This window comes from Elephantulus edwardii, unplaced genomic scaffold, assembly GCF_000299155.1.
Source record: "Elephantulus edwardii isolate Elephantulus edwardi_28Jun2011 unplaced genomic scaffold, EleEdw1.0 scaffold00006, whole genome shotgun sequence".
NCBI classification, from domain to species: domain Eukaryota; kingdom Metazoa; phylum Chordata; class Mammalia; order Macroscelidea; family Macroscelididae; genus Elephantulus; species Elephantulus edwardii.
In genome coordinates, this window is record NW_006399756.1 from 35141941 (window position 1) to 35157182 (window position 15242).

Here is a 15242-nt window from a genome sequence, read left to right on the forward strand (position 1 = left end):
TGCTACTGTCATCCAAGAGGAAGTGAAAACCAGAAGCATTATTAATACATTGTCACTCAGAACCAAAGGATAAGAGTACTAATTTTCCTGTTGATTTTTCAATATCAAAATAGTACGCTGCTAAGAGTTGCCATAGTGAAAGAGCACTCTTGGGAACATGTGAAGTATTTTTAATTGAAGTGCTTTCCCTTCTGTATATAGCCAGTGTTAAATCTTTAAATGCAATACAGCCTCTGATTATTGAGCTTCAAAAAAACAAAAACAAATTGGGCAGTAGGAGAAAGAGTTACAGAACTATAAAACAGGTACTTTTTTTCTTAATTTTTTTTTTAGACCAGGTTCTTGACTCTTTCTGCATTGTGTCTTATGTCATTTGGAAAAAGAAGAAATAAATGTACATTCATCTGAAAATTTAGTTCACCAAATAGTTGTGTGGGAGTGTGGAAAGAACATGGGCTCCCAAGTTAGAAAATCTGACCTCACTTCTCAAGTTGACTAACTGTGGGCAAATCATTCAACCACTGTTGTGCTTCAGTTTTCTCCTATGCTAAATGGACCTAAAAATAGCATCTGTATTATAAGATGTTGGGAAGTTCAAGTGTGTTATTGTATGTGAAAGAGTTCTATAAACTATAAAAGGTATGTAGATGTAGGCATATTGGGTGTTCCTTGTGTTTTCCAGGATTGCTAGTTAACATCCCATGGACGGCCAAAAGAGCAAACAAGTATGTCTTGGACAGGGTATAACCAGAGTGCTCTTTGGAGGCAAAGATGATGAGGCTTCGCTTCACATACTTCGGGCATGTTACTAGGAAGGGTTATTACTTGGAGAGGAAGATGGTGCTTGGAAAAGATAGCGTCGGCAAAGGAGAGTAAGACCGTCTACGAGGTGGATTGACACGGTAACTGACACAAAGGGCTCTAATGTTAAGGAGAGGATGGCACAGCAGAGGACAGATCTGTTGTCAGGGGTTCCTATGGGTTGCACTCAACTCGACGGCACCTGGCAACAACAACAGTTAACTTATTAAATGATTCTAGGGTTTTGACTTTATTAACTGTTAAAAAATCCTTCCACCACCTTCTTTGGAGGTGGTTAAGTTTGTTTTGTTTTACTTTGCAGCTGATTCTGAGTTTGCTGGATTTTTGTTTCATTTGGGTTTTTCTCACCTTTGTTCTTCTGGTGTTGTTTGGTTTTGTTTTTGTTTTGTTTCTCACTTTGCTACTGCTTCTGAGTTTGCTGGTTCATTTTTGTTTTATTTCTTTATTTGTCCTGTTCTGACAGTACCTGAAAGGTAAAGGAGAGTGGAGGCAGGAAGGGAAGGGGTGAGTAGGAAGTTAGAATACTCCATGCAGCATGGAGGGGGAGAGAGGGGAATCAGCACCTGGGAAGGTGATCGTGCACACAGGAAAAACAATCACGTTTATGCAAGGAGCTGCACTGCAATCCCGAAGGCATGTGGTTCAAAGCCACCAGCTGCTCTGCTGAAGAAGGATGGGCAGTCTCCTCCTGTGTGATTCACTGCCTCTGAAAACCCACTGGAGGGTCAGCTATGGGTCAATTATGACTCTACAGCACACAATAACAACATATAAAAATATAGACTATCATTTTCATTCACAAGTTTTACATTTGCAAATTTTTCTGTTTGATAAAATGTATTTTTTTTTAATCCCCAAATCAGTGCTGGAGAGATTTTCAATCATTCACAGATGTGTAGAATGACAAAAACTTAAACACTTGAACTCATTCAACATACCTGGCCACAGCTGAGATCAAACATGGCAGCTTTTCAACATTTGGTTCAGATTTCAAAATGTCAACATACGCTTTTGTGTATGTGTATGTGATCTATTTATTGTCACACTTTTAAATTATTGTATTCTTTGGTGTCACTTCTTTAAATGGATCCCAAAGTGTAATATTGATGTGTTGTCCAATGTTCAAAAGTACAGAAAGGCACTTACAGAGAAAATGCATTTGTTAGATAAGCTTCATTCAGGCAGGAACATAATGCTGTTGGCTTTGAGGTCAATGATAACGAATCAATAACATATAAAGTGTCTTTAAACAGAAACACACATAAAACAAAGTATGTACTGGTTGGTTTACAAAAATATTGTGACCAGAGGCTCACAGAAATTTAGTCTTGTGTTTCTCTGAGAAGTTTTGGTACAGTGTTCACAGCAAGTTTATAGAGCATACGAACAGTGAGTAATGAGAATTAACTTCCTGTTATGTTGTGTACTTCCCAATAGAAACCAACTCATAATTGGCCCTCCAGTGGGTTTTCAGAGATCACGAAATTTTACTATGAATTAAATTGTTGTTTCTTGTTGTTTGGTACCATTGGGTTGACTATGACTTATATTGACCCTATGACCAACAGATCTCAAGCTCGCCCTATCTCATGCCATCCCTGTGGTCTCTGATGGGTCCAAGCCGTTATTACAGTCCTGTGTCAGTCCATCTTGCTGGGGATCTTTCTTTCTATCTCTGAACCTCCACCTTTCCCAACACGATGTCTTTTCCAAGGTCTGGTCCCTCCTGACAACATTACAAAATGAAAATTGTTGGTTCTTTCTAGGAAATAATTAGAGCACTCTGGTGGCCTAGTGAATAAAGGAATTGCACTGTCAGCTCCTTCCCTCCTGTGTGATCTACAACAGTATGGTAGGACTGATTCATAGCTGACCTTCCGAAGGCTTTCTGAGGTTATAAATTGGATGAGAGGAGATTGTCCATCTCTCGCCCACAGAATGGCTGGTGAATTCTAAATACCAGAGAGGCAAGGCCTCTGGGTTAGCCAGGCAACAGATCATGCCACCAGCAGACATGTAGGAGCTACACACGTGTTTCCACAAATGCTTCTAGCCCTAGGGAAAAAAGAACTTTAAAACTCCATCCAAGTTTAGCATGTGTGGGGTATAACAACTTTTCAAAAAGGCAATCTAGAGCATCCATTCATTAATTGTCTCAGGTGCTAGAAATAATTACAGCAATGTTTTCTCTGGGTCAGTTATTGTAAATTAGTGTATTCTCCAACAGGGTAAAGAAAGGGAGTAAGTTGGGGGTTTTTTTGGTTGTTTTTGTTTGTTTGTTTGTGTTTTTGAGGAGCATCACACTAAATTTTCATTCATTGTATACTAGCCTAGAAAAATTACACATGTGTCTACGTGTGTGTTCTCATTAATAATAACTCAATGACAACATTCATGGGTATGCGACCTTTGAGGTCATACACAGTTCCATGCTCAAAAGGGTGACATCCTTCATTTAATATTCTGCTATCATTATCTTAAGGAGCCCTGCTGGTACAATGGTTAAGTGCCTGATGGCTAATCTAAAGGCTGGCAGTTCAAAGCCATCCAGTGACTCCATAAGCGACTGATAGTCTGTTCCTATAATGAGTAAAGCCTAGGAGATTCCATGGGTCCTTTTTATTCTGTCAAATAGGGTCACTGTGAATCAAAATTGTGTCAGTGGTAACTAACAACAACAAAAAACCCAGCAACATCCGGGGCGGGGGGGAAATCTTTAAAACAAAAAGTCTTCCATTTTCAATTTGCACAGAACTACATAAATTAGAGACTCTATGACCTCGTGGTAAGGATTTGAAGGACTGGTCTTGCCAACCCAAAGTACGTTGGTTTGAATCTACCAGGTGTTTCGCAGAAGAAAATGGGCAATCTCCTTCCATGCAACTTACACTCTCTGAAAACCTGCTAGAAGGTCCGCTATGAATCTCTTCAGACTTGACAGCATATAACAGTAACAACAGCACAAATTAAGTATCTGATTCTGACCACTGTGAAATTTTGGTCTATGTTCAGAAGTACAAGTAAAGTAAAAAAATATTTCTTTTTCTAGTTATTAATATTTTATTATGTAAAAAATGTAGACCATCCAAGCAGTCCCAGTTATCTTTGAATTGATTCTGATTCATGGCAACTTCATATCTGTTAGCAGATGCTCCAAAGTCTTCTCTGGGTTTTGGAAATCAATTGCTAAAGCTTGCTCCTGAGGCGCTTCTGTCTGAATTCAAAGTTCCATCCTTCAGTGGGCAGCTGAGTGTGTTAATCATTTACACCACCCAGAGGCTCCACATACCATTCGGATGTGTAGAAACTTGCGTGCTATTGCTTCAGCAAGGTTCAGGTCTGCTGTTTAAAGGATTGCAATGAGTTGTAGTTGACTCAAAAGCACTTAACAAAACAATAACAATAGTATCAGTTGCTTACAGAGGAAATATGCTTCATCATGGTAGTATATAAATAAAGGGTACGCATTTCAAATAAACAACACCAAGGAAATGAGTTTTGAAAGTAAAACGTACTCTGGTTGAATTAATATCCTTGGTTCAGGAGCATTCATTCTTACCACGTCATCCCTTTTGATTAGAGGAAGTGAGAGAAAAATAGAGACAGAGAAAGGAGGCTCAGTCAAGGGTGTAGAACAGAATCAGAGAGATATCAAGGGGGTGGGAGAGTGAAACAAGTATTGAACCCAATAGTCTTTTGATTCAAAATAAAATACACAAAAAGAAAAGCGATTAATATGGCCAGTTATCGCCTCTGCTAATTATCCAATGATACTGACTTGTAGGAGAAGAGGATCTGTACTAACCTCAATATGTGGTTTTAAACTTTTGTTTATCTGGACTGGCTTTGAGATTTCATCTTGGCAATGACTTTGGGTGACTGGATTAAAAATAAAACCAAGCTGTCTCTTGCCTCTCTCTTTATTTGAGGGCTCTAAGCTCCGTCTAACATACTTTGGACTTGTTGTAAGGAGGGACTGGTCCTTGGAGAAGGACATCATGCTTGGTAGGGTGGAGGGACAGTGCAGAAGGGGAAGGCCCTCTATGATGTGGATTGATTCAGTGACTGGGATAATCAGGATGGGTGTGTCAGAGATAGTATGATTGTTAGAGGACAGAGCAGAGTTTAGGGCTGTTATACATAGGGTGGCTATGAGTCGCAAGCAACTCGATGGCACGTAACAACAACAACAAGCTCTCCTCTAATGGTAAGGAGTCACACTGCCAGCCAAAAGACAACCAGTTTGAGTCCACCAGCTGCTTTTTGGGAGAAAGCTGGGCGATCTCCTTACATGTGATTTACAGCCTCTGAAAATCTGTTGGACTGTCTGCAGTGAGTCGGCTCTGACTCAAAAGCACATAACAATAAATCTATAATAATAAAAACTAAGGAAAAACTTAATCTCTCCTTTTAATAGTATTCAAATATATGTCTTTCCTGTCCTTTAAACTTTCCGTATTGTTTGGTTCTGTATATTGGTTTTGGGGTTTTTTTCCTCAACCATTTCCTTTACTACATTTTCTTTTACACCCATAGATATGTTCACTAAGGAAATGATTCTGTTTCTTTAAGAGGGGGAAAAGAGTTACACTTGGATGGGCTGAAAATGTGACACCTGGCACCCATATATAGAAATTTCACACACACTCTCTCTCTCTCTGCGTCCAGAAATTAGCACCGAAATGTGCATAACATTGCAGGAACCTCATTGTTTAAAATCAAGTTACACTCTGTTGTTCATTTGTAAGCTGATTTTTTGGAACTTGAAAGGAGTTTTGTGTTTGTTTTTTTTTTCCCATAGAAGCAAAGCTATAAATAGTATTTTTTCCCCTCAAGATTAAAAAAATAAAACTATTGTAGAAATGTCTGTTCAGGTGGTGAAAATAGAAACTAAATTCTATGGCTATACAGTAGCTGAGCTAGAGAGGAAAATTAACCAAGAAATAACTTGTTTGCCTTGAGTGTTTCTGTGTAAAGAGTAGATAGTAGCCAGCTGGTAGAGCTGCTTGTCTTTTACTCAGCCATGTTTGAGCTCTATGTTTGGCTCCAATTGAAAAAGGGAGCAGATGAGGAAAGGGAATTTTCCTGAAGTGCAACCCTAATCAAGCCCACTGCTGTTAAGTAGATTTTGTCTCTTGGTGACCCTCTATGTAAATCTTAACCAGAAGCAGATATGCCTTCTCTTTTCAAAAACCTGACCTTCTCTTAACAGCCCAATAACAATATTGTAGAGCAGCACTCTACAATAACACCAGGGCTCCCGGAGATGTCTTTAAAAAACAAAAAGTAACAAGAAAACAGAACAAAACTTCAAACTCTGCCATCAAGTTGCAAAGTACTCATAGCTGACCCTCCAGCAGGTTTTCAAGGTTGTAAAGCCCACAGGAAGAGATTTCTCATCTATCTCCCACGGGGCTGTTGGTGGATTTGAATCACCACAGAGGCATGGACTTTGGGTCAGCAGTGCAACTTCCTATAGCTGTGTTCCCAAAGTGTTGGGGAGAAGAGAGAAAGCTAAATGAACTGGTGACCTTGTAGCATCATAGCTCTTGGAATAGAAAGTCCTCTCTGTTCACCTCTTGTCACATCGGGAAGTTTCTGTTTCCCAACATTCTCCACTAGTTGTCAGCACAGCTGATCCCAGTCTCTGTGAAAGTGCTCTTCACCTTGCTCTCTAATTATTTCTTTACGCTCCACTGAGTTTTCACTGGCTATGCCGCCTCCACTTTATTGGGGAAAACCCCACCTCCACAGGAAGCAATAAGTTTAAATTAATTTTGAAAAAAAAATCTGAGGAAACCTGATGCAGAAATATATCAAGCTGTGAAAAATTAAAAATTAAACTAGGAGAGAGTCTAGTGGTGACTTGATTCCACTAACATAAAGATTAGAGATTGTGGAGAAAGGACATCAGGTCATCCCTCTTCATTTACCGCCCTCACTGATCTCCTTTTGGCCAAAAGGAGAAAGGATACATTGAGGTAGGTTGGGAGAGGTGGAGACAATGTGTAAGCCACTGCTCTACAAACCATGGTAGTATGTTTTAGGTTTCTCCAGGAACCATTCGTCCTTTTTTCAAGGACAGCCTGGTTTTCATGAGGAGAGCACTCCAAATTCATGGGCCTTGAGTGCCTTGACAGCTCCAGGATGGAGGGAAAGGTATCATTGTTTCTCTGTCTCTGGTGTTTATTTTAGGGATGGATATGTGATCCAAAATTTCCTAAGCAGGAAAATCTCACTACTTTTGAGCGCAGTGTCTCCATTCTGCTATACTTGGACCTGAGAAGTTGTGAAGCTGTAGCAGCTAGAATGAATGCACTGGCTTACCAGAAAAAGAGAGAAATGTCTTAATGTTTAGCATTTGTCAGTCCCTAGTAGGGAACTCTGGTGGCCTGGTGATGAGAAACTATGCTACAATCCTGAAGACACATGGTTTAAATCCGCCAACTGCTCTGTGGAATAAGGATGGGCAATCTCTTTCCATGCAAATAAACTGCCTCTAAAAACCCACCCTAAACTCAGCTATGGATTAGTTCTGATTCTGTGGTATACAACAACAATCCTAATACTAATACTTCCACCATGGCCAATTTCAAGCTAACATAACCTTGTCAAACACAGAATTATGAAGAGATATGCAATACCATACCAATATAGAGTATTTCAGCAATAAAGATAGATCTAACCAAAGGATGAAAATACCATCAAAAGCATACATTCTAGTAAAATAGTGATGAAATTATGAACTGAATACTTATTATCTTTTTTAATATCATTTATTGAATTCTACAAAACTTAATTGTGTGCATGTGAAATCTCTCCTTGGTCCAGAGACCCAGAAGCATTTGTTCCAACAGAACATGAGAATATTACATTGTTTAAAATAAGGAAAGGTGTGCCCCAGGGTTGTAGCCTTTCTCTATAGCTATTCAGTCTCTGTGCTGAAAAATAATTTGAGAAGCTATTCAGCTTTGTATAATTGTATAAAAAATAATGTAACATCAGGATTGAAGGAAAAATCTTCAGCAAACTGCATTATGCAGATGACACAACCTTCCTTGCAGAATGTAAAGAGGACTTAAAAGACTTCTAGCTACATGTATATTATACCTCAACATCAAAAGAGAGAAAAAAAAATCTTCACAACTGGAGCAATAAGCAACATCATGATAGATGGGGAAAAAGTTGAAGTTGTAATGATTTCATGTGCTTGGATCCACAATCAAGAGACACGATGGCAGCAGCCAAGAAATAGAAACAAACTCTTCCCTGGGTAAAACTGCTAAAGAGCGAGGATGTCCGTTTAAAGACAAAAAGGTATGTCTGAACCCAAACCATGGTATTTTCAATTGCTTCCTATGCATCTGAAAGTTGGACAATGAAGAAGGAGAGCCACGGAAGATGTAACACCTTCATTTGTGTTGCTGATGAGAAGTATTACATCTCTCTTTTTTTAGGCACATTTTTGTCTTTTTTTCCTTTTTATTTTTTTAATTGTGCTTGTAATGATAGTTTACAGAAAAGTTGGATTTTTATTCATTCATGGTTGCACATTTTCTTCCTTCCCCTTCCCCCCAGGGGATGAATAATGAACACTGATTTGGAACAGATGAAGGACAGAACTGTTCAAAAGAAATTGATGATTAGGCATTATTTGTATGACAAAAGTCCAGAATAAGAGGTGCATAGCAAAGTGGACTGAGGGAGGAAGGGGAGTGAGAAAATTATGCAACAATGAATGATTTTATTTTTTTTAAAAGGACAAATTTGTTTTGAGGAAATGGAACCACGGTGCTCCTTCGATACAAGGATGGTGAAGCTTCACTTATGTAATTTGAGCATGTTATTAGGTGGGGGCTACTCCTTGGGAGGAAAATAGAGGGTTAATAAAAAAGAAGATGACACTCAATTAACTGGATTTCCAAAGTAATTGCAATAATGGACTTGAGCATGATGGAAATTGTTAGGGTGGTGTAGGACTGAACAAGGTTTTGATCTGTTTTTCATAGGGTTCCTACAATTCATACTTAACTTGACAACACCTAACAATAAGAACACAATCTTACATCATTTATTCTCTTCAAATAATAGCTAGAAAAAGCAAAAACTGAAGAAGAAAAGCAAAATAAAAGACCTTACACTTCCTGATTTCAGAACCTACTTCACATCCACAGTGCTCAAAACAGTGTGGTACTGGTTCAGTGACAGATATGTTGATCAGTAGAATAGACTAGAGAAAACAGAAGCAAATCCATCCTCCCACAGACAGTTAATGAGGAGATAAAATCATCAAATGGGGAAATTGTCAATAACATCATTTTTCTAGGATCCACAATCAACAACTTTGGTAGTCAGGCAATCAGGAGACTTATTTCATTGAGCAAGCCCTCTGTTAGGGACCTCTTTAAAGTACTGAAGAGCAATGATGTTAGTTTGAAGACTAAGGTGTGCCTGATTGAGACCATCACTTATTGTGCATCTGAAAGCTGGATGGTAAATAAAGATGAAAGAAGAAAGAATGGATGTATTTGAGCTCTGGTGTTGGAGAAGAGTACTGAATATCTCACGGACTGGCAAAAGAACAAACAGATATGTCTTGGGGAAAGTGCAGCCAGAGTGCTCCTTAAAGATAAAGATGGCAAAACTTTATCTCTCATACTTTGGGCATGTTGTTAGGAGAGGCTATTCCTTGGAAAGCAATTTCATGCTTGGAAAGGTGGAGGGTCAATGAAATAGAAAGACCCCCCAAGAGATGGATTGACACAGTGACTGTACCAATGAGCACAAAAGTATCAGAGATGATATGGATGGCACAAGATAGGGCAAGGTTCAGGTCTGTTGTTCATAAGGTCACTATGAATTGTATCAAGTCAATGGCTCTTAACAACAACATGGAACGTTCTCACACTGGACAACTAAGCAACACTGACAGTAGTAATGAAAAACTTGTGAGACATTGCATAACATGGACGAATATAAGTTGGTCACAAAGAACCATAATTGTTTAAGACTAATAAAAAGCTAAAGAAAAGTTTCCACACAGATAGTCTCATTCTAGTGTGATTACCAGGCAGGGGAGTGGAGGAATAAGGGAGTAGAAAATTAATAAATAGCTAGTCAACATTTATTAAGATAAGTAAAGAGAAAGACAATTTTAAATGAATGGATGATCAAGAACAGTGGGTATTGTAATCAATGTTATGAAACAAAATATGCATGATTGACTGATTAAAAAACCAGTATACTTCGTAAATTCTCACTCAAGTCATAATAAAAAACAAACAATTAATGGTTAAATGCTTCAGAAGGAGTATGGTCCTGATGTTGTACCTGGAAAAGATTAAGTTTCTATTCTCTCAAAATTCTGTAGACATCAAGCTTAATTTTTTTAAATAGCTTTTCTAGAAAAGTTTTTGGGTTTGCTTTTGTTTAATAAACCTATTATAATATTTTTTAAAATTTAAATATTTTTAAAGTAGCTTTTTATATCTTTTTTTTATAATTTGTGCTTCTTGTGAATGAATTGTAGTTTCTGTTCATTTTTTATTGAAGTTGTATTTGCTTATTGATAAGAAAATATTCCTTGTACAGTAATGTTATAGAATATTTATAAAGATTTCTTTTCTAACATAGCTTTTAATAACACTGTGTAATGTGGGTCAATCCAGAGAACACTATATTGAATGAAATACATCAGTCACAATAGGACAAATATTGTATAAGACTAATATCATAAAGAGCTAATAAAAGATTTATGCACAGTTAGAATAATTCTTGGATGGTTACTATGGATGAGAGAAGGGAGTTAAAATTAGTACATAGAGAATATTTTGTTGTTTTGTGCTGTTGGGTTGACCATAACTCAGAGCAACCTTATGAACAATGGCTCTGAGTCTTGCCCTAACCTGAGCCAACCTCTGACACACTGGATCCCATTTCCACAGTCACTGTGTCAATCCATCTCATTCAGGGTCTTCCTTTCCTGTGCTGATCCTCAACCCTTCCAAGTATGATGTCCTTCTTCGAGGACTGGTCTCAAAATCTTTGCCTCCAAGGAGCAATCTGGTTTTATATTCTTCAGGACAGATCTGTCTGTTCCTTTGGAAGCCTATGGTATGTTTGATTTTCTTCTCCAGCACCACAACTCAAAAGCATCAATTCTTCTTCTGTCATCCTTAGTCATTGACCAACTACCAGATGTGTAACAAGCAATTGAGAAGACCATGCATGACCTGGATCAGGTGGACCGTAGTTTCTAGACTGACATTGTTGCTCTTTAGAACTCTGGCGAGATCCCTGACAGCAGACTTTTCCAAACTGTTCCCAAGAGTGTTGACTGTGGGTCCGAGCAAGATGAAATTGTTAACAACCTCAATCTCTTCTCCATCTGTCCTGGTGGTTAGGATCTTTGTTTTCTTGATCTTGAGATGCAATCCATATTGAACTGACACATACTAAGATGAATGAGGGGAAAGGCAATTGCAGCAAGGGATTATCAGCATAATATCACTAAAGAAAGGGAAGACACAGGTAAAGAGGAACTGATGAAAATCAGAGTGATAGGGAGGAAGAAGAAAAAGTATAGCCTTTGAAATTTATGGTACAGAATAAAATGTGTACAAATGGTTGAGTGAAAAAAAAACTTGCTTTGCAAACTTATACACAAATCACAGTAAAAAAGAAAAAATTAAAACAAACATGTTTTTCTATAATTATTTGTTCCATTGTATATGCAGGGTCCTCTCATTCATAGAGAGCAGGATGGTCTGGGAGGATGATGTGATCAATTTGTTCTTCCATTCCATCTCTGCAGCTGTCATGGTTAATTAGTTGATGTTTCTGTTCTGACAATCCTTGATTTACCATTTCTTAAGGGGAAATTTGAATTCTTTTCACTCAGATAACCTAAGGTTCACACTGAGGATAGAAGAACTTCCTTAAGACATTTCACCCTAAGGAACCCAAGTTGTGTGGTTAAATAATTAATGGGAAAGTATGTATAAATATTTTTTCAAAAGCAATTTGCTTCCTAGATCCTATTCAACACATCCTATCTCCACTTGAGACCACAGGCATGGGTTTGGCAAAAAAAAGAACAGTAAACATGGACTAGGGAGCTCTGGTGGCTTAGTAGGAAGATGCTACACTGCTATCCCAAAAGTACGTGGTTCAAATCTACCAACTGTTCTGTGAGATTTACTGCTTCTGAAGACCTGCTGGAGGGTCAGCTGTGAGATGGTTCTAGCTCAATTGCACACAATAACAACAACAACAGGGTCAGGAGATCTTTCTTCTCTGATAGTTTTCTGTTTCAGAATCTTTCTGTAAAATATGGTTTTACAAGTTCCTTCATCCACTGGAGCTTGATTTCCATTGCTGTAGTATTGGTACATAAAATACAGGATACTAAGAAGTGTTTGGAATTTTCTTAGACTAAAAATGCATTCATTGTTTTCTACAATTCAAATACAATTGGACATTCTATGTATGTGTGTTGTTGTTGGTAGGTGCTGTCAAATATGACTCATAGCAACCCTATGAACAACAGACCTGGGCCTCGTCCTATCCTGTGCCATCCTCACAATCTCTGACACACTCGAAGCCAAGCTGCAGTCACTCTGTCAGTCTACTTTGTTGAGGATCTTCCTCTCCTTTGCCATCTATCCATCTTTCTAAACATAACATTCTTCTTCACGGAACATGCTCAAAGCATGTGAGACAAAGACTCATCATCTTTGCCCCCAAGGAGCACTCTGGCTGCACCTTCTCCAAGACATATTTGTTTGTTCTTTTGGTAGTCCATGGGGTAGTTAGCATTCTTCTCCAACACCACAGTTCAAAGGCATCAATTCTCCTTGTCATCTTTATTCACTATCCAGCTCTCAGATGCTTAGGAAGTGATTGAAAAGACTGTGGCCTGAATCAGGTACACCTTAGTCCTCTAATTGACATCATTGCTTCTCAATGATTTGGAGAAGTCCATGACCACAGACTTGATCATGAAACTCTGACCATCAGCCTCTAAAACAAAGAACCAAATCTCATAAGGTTTTTGGTTGTATATAAGCAGTTTCAGGAGCTACTCTTTTTTCTGTCATCTTTGCAAATATATTTATCTCCTAACTCTTACCAATTCAACTTTTTAAAAGTATATAACTGATGATACGTAACTATTTTATTTTTGTGTTTGCTCTAGAGAAAAGCCAAATAAGAATATAGTTTCTTCACTGGGATATCTGCAATTTCACTGAAGTAATAGAGTATACACTTAGGAGATAAAAATAGTTGGCATATGGCTAAATGTTAAAACTGTGCTCCAAGTACCAAGAGGTAAACTGCGAGATGGGACCAGGAGAAATTGGTTCTTCAAAGTGATTGGGATTTAAATATGCAAAAAAAAAGGAAAATGATCTGTTATTGTTACATGCCTCCAAGTAAGAATCAACCCAGAGCTAACCCTCCCTCTGGTTTTCAGAGGCTATAAATTGCATGGAAGGAAATCGCCCATCTTTCTCCTGCAGAGCAGCTGGTGGATTCTAATTGCATGCCTTTATGTTTTCAGCATCACTCCTTTCCATTTGCCACCAGAGCTGCCTAGAAGGTGGTCTAATACAGGAGAAATACATGCGAGATAGCAAGAATCTGCCAGGGGATTCCTGAGTAGGATGCTGCTTCTGGCTCCTCTTCTTGATGGAGACTTGAGGCGTCACAGAATTCTAAACACTCTGAAAGGAGCCCTGGAGGATGAACAATGTGATCGAGATTAGCCTGTTAACTAAGGTATCGATGCTTTGAATCCACCAGTTGCTCTAAGGGAGAAAAATGAGTCTGTTCCCATAAAGATTTACAGCCTGAGAAACCTTCCTGGGCAGTTCAACTTTGTCCTAAAGTGTCACGATGAGTCAGAATTGACTAGACAGCATTGGGTAATCCCCTCCGATAGCAATCTGGAGGAGAGTGGGTATTAAATGTGTACCTCTGTCAGTTTTTAAACTCTTATTACAAACATTTCAAATGTATGGAGAAGATTGAAAGAATGGTACGGTGATGACCACCATAGACCCACCACTCAGCTTCAACAACGGCTAATGTTTGAAAAAGTTTGACCCACTGAAATTAATTGTGGGTATTATGACACTTATACTTTAAATTCATCATCACACACCTCCCAAAATGGCCTAATAAGAATAATTTTCTACATTGCCTCCATTATCATTGCCCAAAACATTAACAATAGTTACTTAAGGGTATCTCATGTTTAAACCATGTAACATTTCTCCGACTGTCTCCCAAATGCCAGATAGAATTTCTCACTTTCAGATTTTAAAAAACAAACAAACAAACCTATTTTTTTCTTCTTTGTGCTGCCTAATTTGTTCCTCTGATTTTTTATTTCCTATGGCACTCTTGGCACCAGCAGCCAGGAAATCAAAAAACGTATTGCTATAGGAAAGTCTGCTGTTAGGGACCTCTCTAAAGTACTCAAGAGCAACGGTGTCTCTCTGGAGACTAAGGTGCGCCTGATACAGGCCATGGTTTTTGCAATCACTTGTTACGCATCAGAGAGTTGGACAATGACTAGGGAGGATAGAAGGAGAATTGACACCTTTGAGCTGTGGTGCTGGAGAAGAGTATTGAATGTACCATGGACTGCCAAGAAAACAAACAGATTCATCCTAGAGAGGGTTAAACCAGGCTACTCCTTGGAGGCAAGGATTCTGGGGCTTCGTCTGACATACTTTGGACATGTTGTAAGGAGAGACAGGTCTTTAGAGAGGGACATCATGCTGGGTAGAGTAGAGGGACAGCACAGGAGAGGAAGACCCTCGATGAAGTTGATTGATTCAGTGACTGGGGTTATCGGGATGGGTGTGTCAGAGGCAATGAGTTTGGCACAGGATAGAGCATGGTTTAGGGCTGTTGTACGTAGGGTCACTATGAGTTGCAAACGACTCGACGGCACATAACAACAACAACAACAATGAATTTAGAGGGATCTTACAATCTATTTTACCTGGAAATGACCTGCTTATTTCTAACCAGAGTTCTGATAATTGAGTTTCTTTCATTCAGATTCCCTAGCCTGAGGAATTTGATCGCTTCACTAAAGTGATCACAGTCAGATCTCATCTTTGTCAGGGCAACTTTACCTTTGCAATTAACCAGCAGTCTGTGAAATAAGACAGATACTTTGTAGATATCCATTTTCTCAGCAATATTTCAGCTCCTGATTGTACCATCAATTAGTCACCTTTGTCTTCATTAGTTACTTATTTGGTGTTATTCTATCATTCATTTGGCACTAACTAGCTGGCATATGAAAATTGCTGTGGTGCTGGAGAAGAGTATTGAGAATACCATGGACTGCTAGGAAAACAAACAGATTTGTCCTGGAAAGGGTTAAACCAGATGGCTCCTTG

The 15242-nt window shown here is 38.7% G+C and overlaps 1 pseudogene; it reads left to right on the top strand.

The window, feature by feature from the left end:
* LOC102855541 overlaps positions 1-15242 on the top strand; it is a 25769-nt pseudogene that overhangs the window by 1178 nt on the left and 9349 nt on the right.